General features: G+C 39.9%; 1 protein-coding gene across 1 annotated transcript in view; it reads right to left on the bottom strand.

Moving 5' to 3' along the window:
• Positions 1–12999, bottom strand: part of hydin (HYDIN axonemal central pair apparatus protein) — a 409298-nt gene that overhangs the window by 149666 nt on the left and 246633 nt on the right. The gene's annotated exons all lie outside the window — the stretch shown is intronic.

Genomic DNA, 12999 nt, shown 5'->3' with positions numbered 1-12999 from the left:
TCTGTACATAAATACATTGTGTATGTACAGTATTATATATATATATATATATATATATATATATATATATATATATATATATATATATATATATATACATATAAATGAATGTATCAAGTGTCAAGCACGTGAGCATCGAGCATGTTGTATGTTTATGGGTCCAGCTAAAACACTTACAGGAAAAGATGCGGGTGTGAAAGAACCTTTAACTCAATTTCCATTCGCCCTAGAATGGAGACAAACTCTCCAGAAGACTACTGACATCACTTCCTCTCTCAACCTGCCAGCCTCACCTCTTCCATTTTCTTCAGTACAAGTCTCACCACTACAGGAAGTCTGATGTTACACTGAACCAGACCTCTGACCGGCAAGAAGGAAGTGTACTTTAAATGGCTGTGAAGAGCTAACATATACTGTACTCACATTTTTTCTATTTCTTTCCAATCCTTTTCAACACCAGATATTAAATGGTGCTACCTGTGATACCCTAACCCTTTATCTGTTTCTTATTTTACAGCATGTATGTATATACTCTACAGATAATGTATGTGCATGTGGGTGTGTGTACATGTATATGCAGCATATGTACTTTGTATATATTATATATACATACACATACATAATAGTTTGTATATAATATAAAACAAAACATAATATTGACAAACCTGCATAATCCATTTTGGTGTTGCAGGAAGCCGTAGCCTATCATGACAACACTGTGGAGAAGGCAGGGAACATCCCATCTGTCTATCTATCTATCTATCTATCTATCTATCTATCTATCTATCTATCTATCTATCTATCTATCTATCTATCTATCTATCTATCTATCATGCACATACTGCATATGTAGGGCAGCACACCAGTATAGTGATATCTAGAGTTCAGATCCCACACTTGGATATTACAGTATCTTTATGTACTTTGTACTGTCTATTTGCCTACAGTCCAAAGAAGTTAGGCAATTTTGGGCCAATTTGGGTGCACGTGATGATTATGCAGTTTGATGGCCCTATTCTAGGATTGGTTCTTAACTTGCACCCAATGCTGCTTGAATTGGCATTGGACTACTGGGATTCTAAACTGGATTAAGCAGTGTAAAAAATACATTTTCATAATATAATATAATATATGTCATCATTTTGTTAAAAGTATAAAAAGAAAAAAAATCAGTGCCCTGTTCAAGACTATTTCCTGCCAGCACTTGATGTTTGCTGGGATAGGCTCCACCTTCCTTGCAATCCTGCTCTAAATAAACAGGTTTAGAAAATAGATGGATGGATGAATGTATTTACTATGTAATGAAATGGAGACCACAAAGTATAATTTAATTGACAACATAAAAAAGGCTGCTCCTGGCCTGCCAATATAGGCCTTGAACTTCTGTCTACCAGGTGGTGGCTAACCCATTAGCCCAATATCAAGTATAGTATAGTATCAAGCTGAGTTCTAGCCTTCTCACCTTTGGCGTGTTTCATGACACTGTCCTCTTCTTCACCCAGTGAATCCTGGCCCAACCTCACCTCCCAGCTCTATATTCTCTCTAACAGACGGTGGTTTTAAATCTTCTGACACAGGGGCAGCACATCATTGGCTTTGGGCATATCAGCCTATAATGTCCTCTAGCTCATCCCTGCACCTTTAACCCATTAACCAGCCAGCTGTTCCAAGCAGTCTATCATCTGTCTATTCCTAGACAGGATTAACATGATCCATTTTGTCAGGAATCGACAGGGACTCTGCCCCAGGGTCTCCTTTCTATGTTATTTTCCCTTAGCCACTCCTACCTGTGGCAGTTCCTAAGCAACACCTGTCATGCAGTAGTCACATGATGGAGGCAAGGGAAATAAAACTGAGGAGCTCAGAAGAGATCTGTCCTTGAGAATTGTCTATTGTCCATTGTTTACCTGGTCAACATTCACCCTCTGAATGGCTGCCATAACATCTTCATCCTTTAATGCTTTTGAGTTTTCTTTTAGTTTTCCTTTTTGTTCTCCTGCCAACCTGTTTATGACCCTCTGTTTAAATTCTGGATTTGGTTTCTCTCTTTGCCTATTTAATCTGTTGCAACTTGTACATGACCCTCTGCCTGCTTTTTGACTTCTATGGACTGATCATTAAAGATGCTTTCAGTTAATCACTGTGTCCTGCTCAAGGTTCAAGTCAGCTCGTTTCGATGTACATTTCATGTGCAGTAGGTATCACATAGCTTTACTGAGCAATAGCTAGGTTTTTTTGTCAGGTCAGCTAGAGCTGAGTGGTTGTTCTGCAAGTTTCATTATTTCTGTGAAAAGGCCAGGATGGCCTGCGCCTGACACTTATCTTCTCAGTTAGGGACCATATTCAACAACTCCAATGTGGAGGAAAGAGAAATCTGGCATCCTACCAGTCCTCTCTAGGCTGATGTTTCAATGAGTAATTTACCACCAGTTTCTGCATTATTGACTCGGTTCTGCCGCCAGCTAGCCAAGAGATTTTCTTCCCTTCTACCACAGCCTTTCTCTCACACCTTTTCACCCTCTCTTTAGATATACATTAGGGTTTGGTCAGCCAGGAACTTCCAGGATTGCCTTCCTTCTAGGATCCTTCTGGGGCACCATACCTGACAGACATCTCCACACCTAGTTACTTGTATCTTCGCACACTGGCCTGTAATTTTCTTGCACTGTGCCATTCTAGACATGTCCTTTACCCCAGCCACCAACTGCCTATACATACACTGATAAAGTAATTGGTTCCCAAATTCACAAGCATTTTCCAGTAGTAGAAGAAAGGCAAAGCTGAGTTATGTTTGAGGATGGGTCTGGAAGGGTCTGTGCTTTAAACTATGAACCCACCTGGTAAATGGAGACACCTTTCAGGTGCCAAGTACTGCTAGTGTTAAAGGGGGACATACTCCCTCCTTGGAATCCAAAGAGATAGAGGGAAAGAAAAACATGAAGGAAAGACCAAAAGTCAGACCGAAATACCCCATGGAATCAAGGGGCTTCTGACTGCAACAATGGTGCCTGGCAGCATATTGTGAAGGAATCTGAGACGACCTGGGACCCTTGAAGAATTTCCAGGGTTTTAACATAGTTAGCCATAGATTGATACAGGAGAAAGTTGGGCGAAATGACACCTTTTATTACCTGATGAAGGGGCCTTGGCTGCTTCGAAAGCTTGCATTTGTAATCTATTTAGTTAGCCAATTAAAGCTGTCATTTCACCCTACTTTCTCCTGTATTAGGGTTTTAACAGGAAGCAGCAGCTGAGTGAGTTTTATAGTCGCTCCCTTCCAGTGTTTTACTGGGCTTGGGTTGGTGGGTGAGTTAAAGTAACAGATGAACTTACCAGGAAGCAGGGGCAGCCAGAGTTTATAGAGAGAGTAAGAGAGTATTTCAGAAATTATTTTCTTAGTTTTCCCATATTGATTTAATTGCCAGATGATTTGTTTGTTCAGCTTATCACCCCAGTAATCTTCAGGACAAACATCCATCAAAAAGAGACAACAGAGGAGATGAGGGATAAATAAATGCAATGTAAAATAAATATGAAAATGATCTGGCAGCCAATAGAATGAAAAGATTTACTGGACATTCACATCCATAGTTACAGATGTACTGACTAAAGCTTTAGTATTTTGTTATTTATTTTAAATAATACACTTCACTTGGCTTTGGTGCAGTAGACATTAAAATTTCATAACAAACATAAGTTTGTTACAATACAAAATGACGCTGTCTTAGAATGAGAGCATTAAATTCGCTGCTGTCCAGACGATTCACTGTAAAACCCACATTTGTGAGGACAACGGTTTTAAGAAAACGGAAGTTGTAACTACAAACCATCAGATGGCGCTGTTGCTTCACAGACATATAACATTTTAAGTTCATATAATGCTGCGCTTCACTTAGAGATGGCTCTAAGCTGGTATGCTCACAGTCTGCAAAGACTCTGCTGTGAAACAGGACAGAAGAAATCTCCTGACTGACACTGATAATATTCCAGGTAATGTGAATTAAAACCATAAAGGTGTTATGTAATATAGCAATGTTATCTCACAAAAAAATCTTTTTGAAAAAGTCAAAAGTACTTTCAATTTCTATATATATATAAACTGTAAATAAATAACTGGATGTTAGCCTAACACTCATTATGGAAAGCTGATGGACCCAATGCAGCATGTTAAATGACAAAACCTGACTCCTTCTGCTACAAGTGTTCATGGTTATAGATCCTCCACAATAATGAAATATTCCTGGGGTCAATCAAGAACAAAAACCTTTGGTTGGAGAATAGGGGGCACCAGAAGTAATTTCAAGTGGCTACAAAATTATTGTAATATAAGGTGCAGTGTCCAGCGCTGGTGTGAGCAGCTTGGGGGCTGATAGAGAGTTCAGGTGACATCACCGGTGGCTTAAGAGTCTCTTTCTACATGTGTTAAATAAGGAGTTTCTCTCTTTCTCAAAGAATTAAGAAGCTGCCTCTGAACATGTATTAGTGACCCAAACATTGCAGATTCATGGCTGGTGACCATTGATTCAGCAGGATAATGTCTGGACTGGCATGTAAAGGATCGGGAAACATTTACAGTACTTGTGCCCTGTGCATCTGTCCAATATTAGGGGATTGCTGCGTCCTCCTGGCTGTTGGCTCCTTGTCATCCCTGTGAATAACTGGTTGCAGTGCCATGTGAACTATGGAGGGACCAAGAGCAGAGGGGCTAACTGACATCACCGTTTACTCTGACTCTTCATATAAGAAGAGCAAATGGAAAACTATTCTGGAAGGGCATAAGTGTTTGAGATGGTTCAGAGATCGTTTTTTTCTTTCTTTAGACCAAAAGTAGAAACACACCACCTGGGACAGGCATCTTTATGTCCAATGTAGATGGTGCAAAGATGATCCATACCAAAGAGGACAAGAGAGACCAAGAAGGGCCATCCTTTCATTCAGTTTGCTGCCTTTAGATTGATAATAAATCCTGACTCTACTCAACAAAATAAACTTGGCCTAAGCCAGAATCAAGTGATCCATTTACACTTCTTGTCCAGTATAAACACAAATTATTATTAAAAATAATATGGCATGGCTGGAACTAAAGTACCATATATACTCACATATAAGTCGGGTCTTGAAAAAATCAGACCCCGAACTTATACGCCCTTTCAAAAATACGACACTTAATTTTTTTTTTTTTACATCTTCTTGCTTCCTGCAATCTACCTTGTCTGGTGACTCTGCATTGGCCCACTATGCAATCGATGACTGATGCCCCAGTCATGGATGTGTCTGACCTTATGCCCATTTCTAACAGGATATACTCCTGCACTGAGCTATCTGGAGCTCAGAAAATTTGGAAGAATGGATAATGACTTGAAAGGTGAGATAGCGACACAGCATTCCAGCCACCTAGGGTTCATATTAAGATCAGTTCAGTTTGTCTACTCACTTTGAGTCTGCATTTTTGCTAAAGTAGCTCACATTCTACTTGTCTGTTTGTCTGTGTGGTTAGATTGGGAATCAAATGTGTGGCCATGGAGCTCTGAGGCAAGGTATGTGCATAGTGTGTTGACTGTTGCTTAGCAACTGAACAAGAATCCAGCTTTCTAGGAAAGAGTGAAAATCTTAGAGCGCCTGAAAGGAAACATACGAAAAAAGACACCATCTTTGTGTTAATCAAATAAAGGAAACCAATTAAAGAAAAATGCAGCTTTATGTTCTTTCAGTAATAATATCTCTATGATTCTGACAGTTTGATATTAATTCAGGAGCCATGGAAAATAGGAAAATATAAAAATTTCTTTTTGATTGAACAGCAGCATCAACATAAGTAGGAACAGTAACCTAATCTCTGTGACCTACTGCACAATCATTCGTGACATAACATTGCAACACTCGCCAAATCCAATTCATTGTCATAGGGGCAGAGCCTATCTCAGAAACATCAGGCACAAGGCAGAGAACAACCCTAGATGGGGTGCCAGTCTATTGCAGGGTCCCTTCTCACGCACACTCAGTGAGAAAATGTAAAATGTCCAATTTAGCTATGAAGAGCATCTTTCTTGGATGTGGGAGGAAAAAATGGGGTGCCCGTGGAAAAGACTAAACACAATGGATTTGTGAGGCAAAAATGCTAACTGCTGTGCCACTGTGAACTTGTCAAGGTTTGTATTGAGAAAAATAGAAAAAAGACAGTCCACGTAAAATCTTTGGAAAAGAAAAAGGTTGTCTCATTGCAAGAGGCATGACCAGAGAAGCAGTCCTCTCTTTCAGCATGTGTGCAACAGAATTCAAACAGCTGCCTGGCTTCATTTTCCAAATGTACGCTGTGGGCAAACTGTCACAATATGAACAGATGAGCTGAAAACTGCTAAAAGGCTCTTAAAACTAAACTTGTGTATAAGCCTTTACTTTACGTATACACAAAGGAGCTAGAACTTCTTCAACAGATACCTCTGAGAAATAACGTCAGTCTTCAGGATGCCCAGACCCTTCTCATCTCAGGCGTAACTGGGAGGATTTTTAATGCCTCTGATTAGCAGATGCAGCTGGATTTACCATTTACTCAGGAGGCTAACGTTTTAGAAATGGAAATCTATTTAATCTAGTGCATTTGGTGATTATCAGACAAAGGACAGATAAACACAGTGAAGCTGACGGAATGAGCAAACCTGCCTACATCTGTTGTGCAAGTCGCCCTTGCTTGTCAGCGCTGCTCTTCTCTTGGTAGGACCTGGGGTACATCTGCTCCATGTTATTCCAGGAAGTATAATATTCACACAATTTTGGATGTAAAAAGTGTGAACTTTGCCACATCCATCAAGGTATTACCAGTCTGGTGGAAGTGATACGCCATGAATGAAAGTGAGAAGAACAGAATAGCAATGAGAAAAATTTGCTGCATCCTTGAGGACAGACCAGGAGCAAACGTGTCTCCTGCAGAGCTGCTGTTTTCTGGCCAGCTAGTTAGTCCTACAGCTGCCATGTCACATACCCTACCGTGGCTTTAGGTTTCTTCACAATTTATTTAAGGTTTAGAACCCTTAGAGGCATCTACCAATTAAAAAAGGGGTACAGATAAAAAATCCCATGTCCAATACCAGAAACTGGCTGAATGAACATCAATAACTAAATAACCAAATGGCAAATCAGGTAGCTTGGTTCTATTTGTGATGTGAGTGCTGCAGGAGATGGATGGCTGTCCCAGACAGTGACTCCTGGCCATAAAGGGATGCCATAATAAAAGAAGCAGGAAGGACGGACTCTCTAACTGGATGGGAACAAGAATCCTTACTGGGCATGGAGGCCAGTATGTTGGAAGGACTCAGGGAATCCACAGCATCTGGGTACTGTAGCCCCCCATATGCTGAAAGGCCGTGTCCCCGTGGTATGAATACCTTTGCGATACCCACACATGGCTCCATAAGTGATTTTGAGGAAGAACTAAATTCAAAGTTACTAATGAAGCCAACTGTTCAGTCCCACTGCTGACTGCCTCTAAGACCCTTAGGAGGTTGTTTTAGTCCCTCAGTATTCTAGTGGTTAATCAAATATTCAGTTTAGAAATGCAAAGCCCTTCAAGATGGTGTTTTCCAATGATTAAAAACAAAAAAAGCAGAAAAAACTGATATTCAGGTTGAGGAAACAAGGTTGCACTCGGCTCTGTGTAAAGCATTCAAACTTTGACAAGTGAAAAAGTGACTTGAAAAGTGGGCCCTTCAGTGCCACTCAGCACCATCGATCTGTAAAAGAGTCAACAGCTAAAATGACTCTACATCAGCTTGATTCATCTTGTACTTCAGTGTTATCAGACTTATAAACTGGTCTGTGACAGTACTGAAGATTCTGGGGAATTCACTCAATACAGACGTCACCTACTCACTACACTTTGTTCCTGTCATTGCCTTCATGCTTCTTATACTCCAATTGTCAAGCTATTCATCTTTGGGTCTCTTATTACTGAACAGAAGTACCTGAACCTCATCTCACATTTCTTTACTTCCCTTTAGACTCTTAACATGCAGATTCTCTCATCATCGACTGCTTTACATTTATGATGCAGGTCAGTATTTACGGCATTTGCACAATTGAAACTGGCCTCACAGACTGTGTTGGTTTTTAAATATCATTTTCACTTCGTTTATTAAAATGTTTTACACAGGGAGATAAAGAAACACACTTTGGAGGAAAACTTCTAAACCAGCTTTGAAGAGAAGCTGACCTCAATATAATGTGTTAATTAGCCACCACATTAAAGAGAAAAGATTCTCTGCTTTTATTATCTCTTGAAGTGATTTTTCCAGTGGCTGTTAGAAATTAATGGAGTATTTTGTTTAAACTTTGCCACTGATTCCCAGTGTCTTCTAGAACAGGACTGATGACAGCACAGTAATATTTTCTACTTTGTTGCATTGCTAGGCTTCTGAGTTGTATGGGATTCTTACATTTGGATAGGATATGTAGCTACTGTATCATCCCACAATTCATTGTTGGCATTTCCACAGCCTCAGCACTTGTGTTTGTAGCAGTCAAGTCAAATTAATGACAAAGCTGCTCATGGTATTCCATACATGAAGAGCTTCAGGGCGAGCTGGACATAAACTGTCCTACAGATTGTGGCAAGAGGGATGATTATGTCACGAAGCTTGTGTGGGTTCAGAATTTTGCACACATGAAGCTTCTCCCTCCATTTAACTTGCCAGTGACATAAAAAGACAACGGAATGAATTAAGGTCAGATGATGCTTCTTCCCTTTGTCTCTTGGGATGACTTATTTTTCATTATATTCATCTGTAAAATTGAATGCAGTAGAAATAAAGTGGAAAACCCTGTCAAATGATTGACATTTAATTGATCTCATTTTCAGCTTTGCGCATTTACATTGTTCCTCTCATCCTTAATTCTGCATCCACGCTTTCCATTAAAAAGTCAGCGGCAGGTACAAATCCTGGACACAGCGCCAGTTCAAAGCATCACGTATACAAACTGGCCTTATAACCACTGAATAAACGTGTCTTTGAATCGAGTTGTGCGAGTCCTAGACACATAAAACCATACACATGTGGAATAAGTTACCAACTAGTGTGGAGACATTCCAAAGTTAAGTTTATTTTAGAGAAACCAAGAGAAAAGGATTTGTGAGCTTGCTGGGCTGAATCGCATGTAGTCTTCAAGATTGTTTTAATTTTCTTATAGCTTTAAAATACTAAAAAGGGAGCGATCTTTAATAATTCTACTGGCCCTTCTTGGTCAGCGTGTTTTATATACAGTATGTTTTGAACAGACTGGAGCTGAGTGCCAATAATATTCTGAATCGACTTCATCACTCCCTATAGTGCTGAGGACTCCTAAATTAAAATAGTCAGGACTGAAGTGGGGTCTGTGCAGAAATGGGATGAAAACTTAAAAAGTGATTTTAACAGTCATTCCTGTGTGCAGGAACAGGGAGAAGGCACTGAGTATGGCTTTACTTACTTTTTTGTACTATCAACTCATCAATACACAAAACTAGAAAGACAACCCACATGGTTACTCAAGTCACATTAACCTTTTATTATTACTAGCCAACCCGTGACGTAGTATACGCCGCATAATTATTTATTGATGGGTGAACACTTCCTGAAAGACACAGCTGTCCAAATGGGGTGGGTTTGAGGATACGACTGTGAGTGAATGAAAAGATGTAACTCTGGAGAGAGCAATATACAATTGTTTTGGCAGATACAGGCATATCTTTTTGAAAGTTAGGCCCTGTGCCTTATTGATTGTCATTGCAAAGGCCAATCTAACAGGAAATTGTCTGTGTGTAAAAGTAAAAAGCAAATTTGAATCTGATGGGGTCATTGAAATCCGGGGAATAAGGACAGTTTGTGAGGTAGGAACTGCGATAGTTTTACACTCCAGTACATTGTGGTGAATGCTGGTAACAGTCAGTCTAGTGCCATTACAGAGACCTTTTGCTGGCATGAGGTTTAAGAGAAGCATGACGACTGAACCAATTTTAATTTTGAGTTTATGCAGAGGCATGCCAGTGGGAGTAAGACTGTTAAGAAATTCTTCGGGGAATGAAAGTTGATATGCAGGATCGTCTGTGACGATGGAGTCAACGCTGGTGAAAGTTACTTCATCGGTAGGGATAAGTCCTCGAGAGCGAGGGTGGACGTGGGAGGAGGGTTAGAGTGGGCTGGCGGGGCTCTGTCATGCATACCCCATGGTCAGGCAACTTGGTCGATTATATATATATAGAAAAGCAGCAGGAACCGAAAAGAACAATGAAAAGTCAATGTGGCTCAGAGGTGCATGTGGACTGTAGCAGAGACGAAAGCGACTGAGGCTGTGTTTGGTGAGGTGTTGCATGCAGGCACATGAGCAGACAGTGCTTATGCCTCGAGAGCGAGGGTGGACGCGGGAGGAGGGTTAGAGTTGGAGGGTGGGGCTCTGTCGTGCGTATCCCATGGTCTCTGTCATGCAAACCCCATGGTTGGGTGACTTAGTCAATTATATATATAGATTATTATTATTATCACTATTATTATTATCCTATTATTGCAATGCAACAGCTTGTTATGCATTTCTAGCCAGGAAAGACAACCAAATACAAAACGGACAAACTCATAGTATGCACACTACTACCCACATCCTCCAAAGTTTCACAACAAAAAGAGTCTGCAATGCCCCGAGAGTGTCACTACTGTTTATAAAAGCAGAATTTAAAAATGTACTTTCTTAGCTGGAGGTCTTGGCCTGCTTGTTCTCTATCTATATGTTGCATTTTTAATCTTTTATTAGACATATACAAAACTAAAGCAACTGCTCAGCATGGATGTTAACATATGTATGATTGGTCAGATCTCAAAACGTATATAATTGGTAATTAAATGTGCAAAGTAGAATAGAGCAGACAACATTCATATTAAATATGGGAACATTCAAACTTTAGAAAATTACAACAATCTGGACGAGAACAGGCCATTCAGTCCAACAAAGCTCACCAGTCCTATCCACTTAATTCTTCTAAAATAACATCAAGTCCAGTTTTGAAAGTCCCTAAAGTCTTACTGTCTACCACACTGTGGCAGTGCTACTATGAATTAAAACTGCATCTCCCAGCAGTCCCTTCAGGTGCTGTTGGGGTCAAAGGTGGTCAAATGAGGTTAAAAGGAGGGCAGGTGGCCAAAAGAGAGGATCTGTCAGACTGCCTGCTGTTAATTGAGCTATATTTAATCATTGTGTCCTGGGTGGTATTCGTTTGTTGGGGTCTGGATCGTCTGTCTACCTGTGTACTGAGGACTGTGTTTGGATTCATTGGCTTTCCCGCAAGAAAAGGCGCGCTCCTGAACCATCCATCCGTCTTCATCCATTTAGCAACTACTGGTAGGACTGTGTTTTCTCTTCCCTTTCAACATACAGATCTCTAGACTTAATCTGGTCACCTCTCATTTCATCCGGTTCGGTTTTTCCATGGATTTTGCTGTGTGGTGTTTGTGTTTATATGTTAATTGTAATATCGCCGAAGGGGTCAGGGGTGGTATTATTGTTTTCATTTAGTTAACTTAGTTTCATTATATTCTTAATTATTGTTATTCCCCAGTGTGCTATATTTTTGTTTCTGTTGTGAGTGTGTGCAGGTCGAGCCAAGGCTGGGAACGTCCCAGGGACCCACTATAAAAAAATAAATAAATCACTGTGACATTGACGATGTGAATCTTAGCGGCACTTGACCGCTACAGCACTACTTGGTAGCTTATTCCATGTTCTTATGGTTTCTGTGTAAAGAAAAACTTCCTAATGTTTGTGTGAAATGCACCCTTAACAAGTTTCCAACTGTGTCCCCGTGTTCTTGATGGACTCATTTTAAAATAGCAGTCACTGGACTTCCTTCATAATACTAAACACTTCTCTTTTCACTTAAACTGAAACAGCTCAGCTCTTTTAATCTTTCTTCAAAACTCATCCCTTGTAGTTTGGAATCGGCCTAGCAACTCTTCTCTGGACCTTTTCTAGTGCTGCTGTGTCCTTTTTGTAGCGTGGAGACCAAAACTGCACACAGGACTTCAGATGAGGCTTCACCAGTGTGTTATAAAACTTGAGCATAACCTCCTTGGACTTGTACTCCACACATTGTGTTATATAACCTCACATTCTTAATGGCTTCTGAGCACTGTCTGGCAGTTGATAGTGTCAAGACCACGATGACTCCTAAATCCTTCTCATAAGGTGTACTCTCGATTTTCACATCTCCCATTGTGCAGTCAAACCTAACATTTTTACTTTCTACATGTAATACTTTATATTTTCTTACTACTTTTGTTTAAACTGGTGCTTTCTAGTTTTCACTGGCACCTTTTAATGAAATTGATACATGTTTCTGACAATCGCTTTAAGAACATTTAGAGAACCAAATCATGCATATTGACTCTAGTGAGCTTCAAGACTACTGCAGAGTAAATGGCTTCTACTTATGGCATGACAAAATTCACACACGTTACTGTATTTCCAGAAGATGCATTGCAGGCCAGCATTTTCCATTGCAAGCATTCACTGCATTTATTCCTACAATCAGCGTGGCACACCCCATGCCATTTTTTCATGATGTCAACACATCATTACCTGTACATAAAACAGTGTGTTTCCTTATGACATACTCACATTATCTTTTGCCCTTAAGCACAATATGAACACTCCATGCCTATATGCATAATATGAGTGTGTTACCCTCACACATTACACAAGGACTTTAGCCATAAAATGACTGCATTACACCCTTCCCTTCATCATAATATGACCACACTGTGTCCTGCTATTGTGCACAGTTGGATAGATATTGAGGATCAATGTATAGCTTTAAAACATTTCTCTTGAACATTAAATTTAAATGAACACACAGGACCATCAGCATCTTTTATAAATGAAACACTTATGAGAGCTAATGACAACATCTAAGAGAAAAAACACTTTTCAAATGTATCTAACTTTATAAAATGACTACATCACACATCAATGTAAAAAAGAATA

Source organism: Polypterus senegalus, chromosome 9, assembly GCF_016835505.1.
Source record: "Polypterus senegalus isolate Bchr_013 chromosome 9, ASM1683550v1, whole genome shotgun sequence".
NCBI classification, from domain to species: Eukaryota; Metazoa; Chordata; class Cladistia; order Polypteriformes; family Polypteridae; genus Polypterus; species Polypterus senegalus.
Note: the sequence above shows the minus strand (reverse complement) of the source record. Positions and strands in the feature narration are given on the sequence as shown.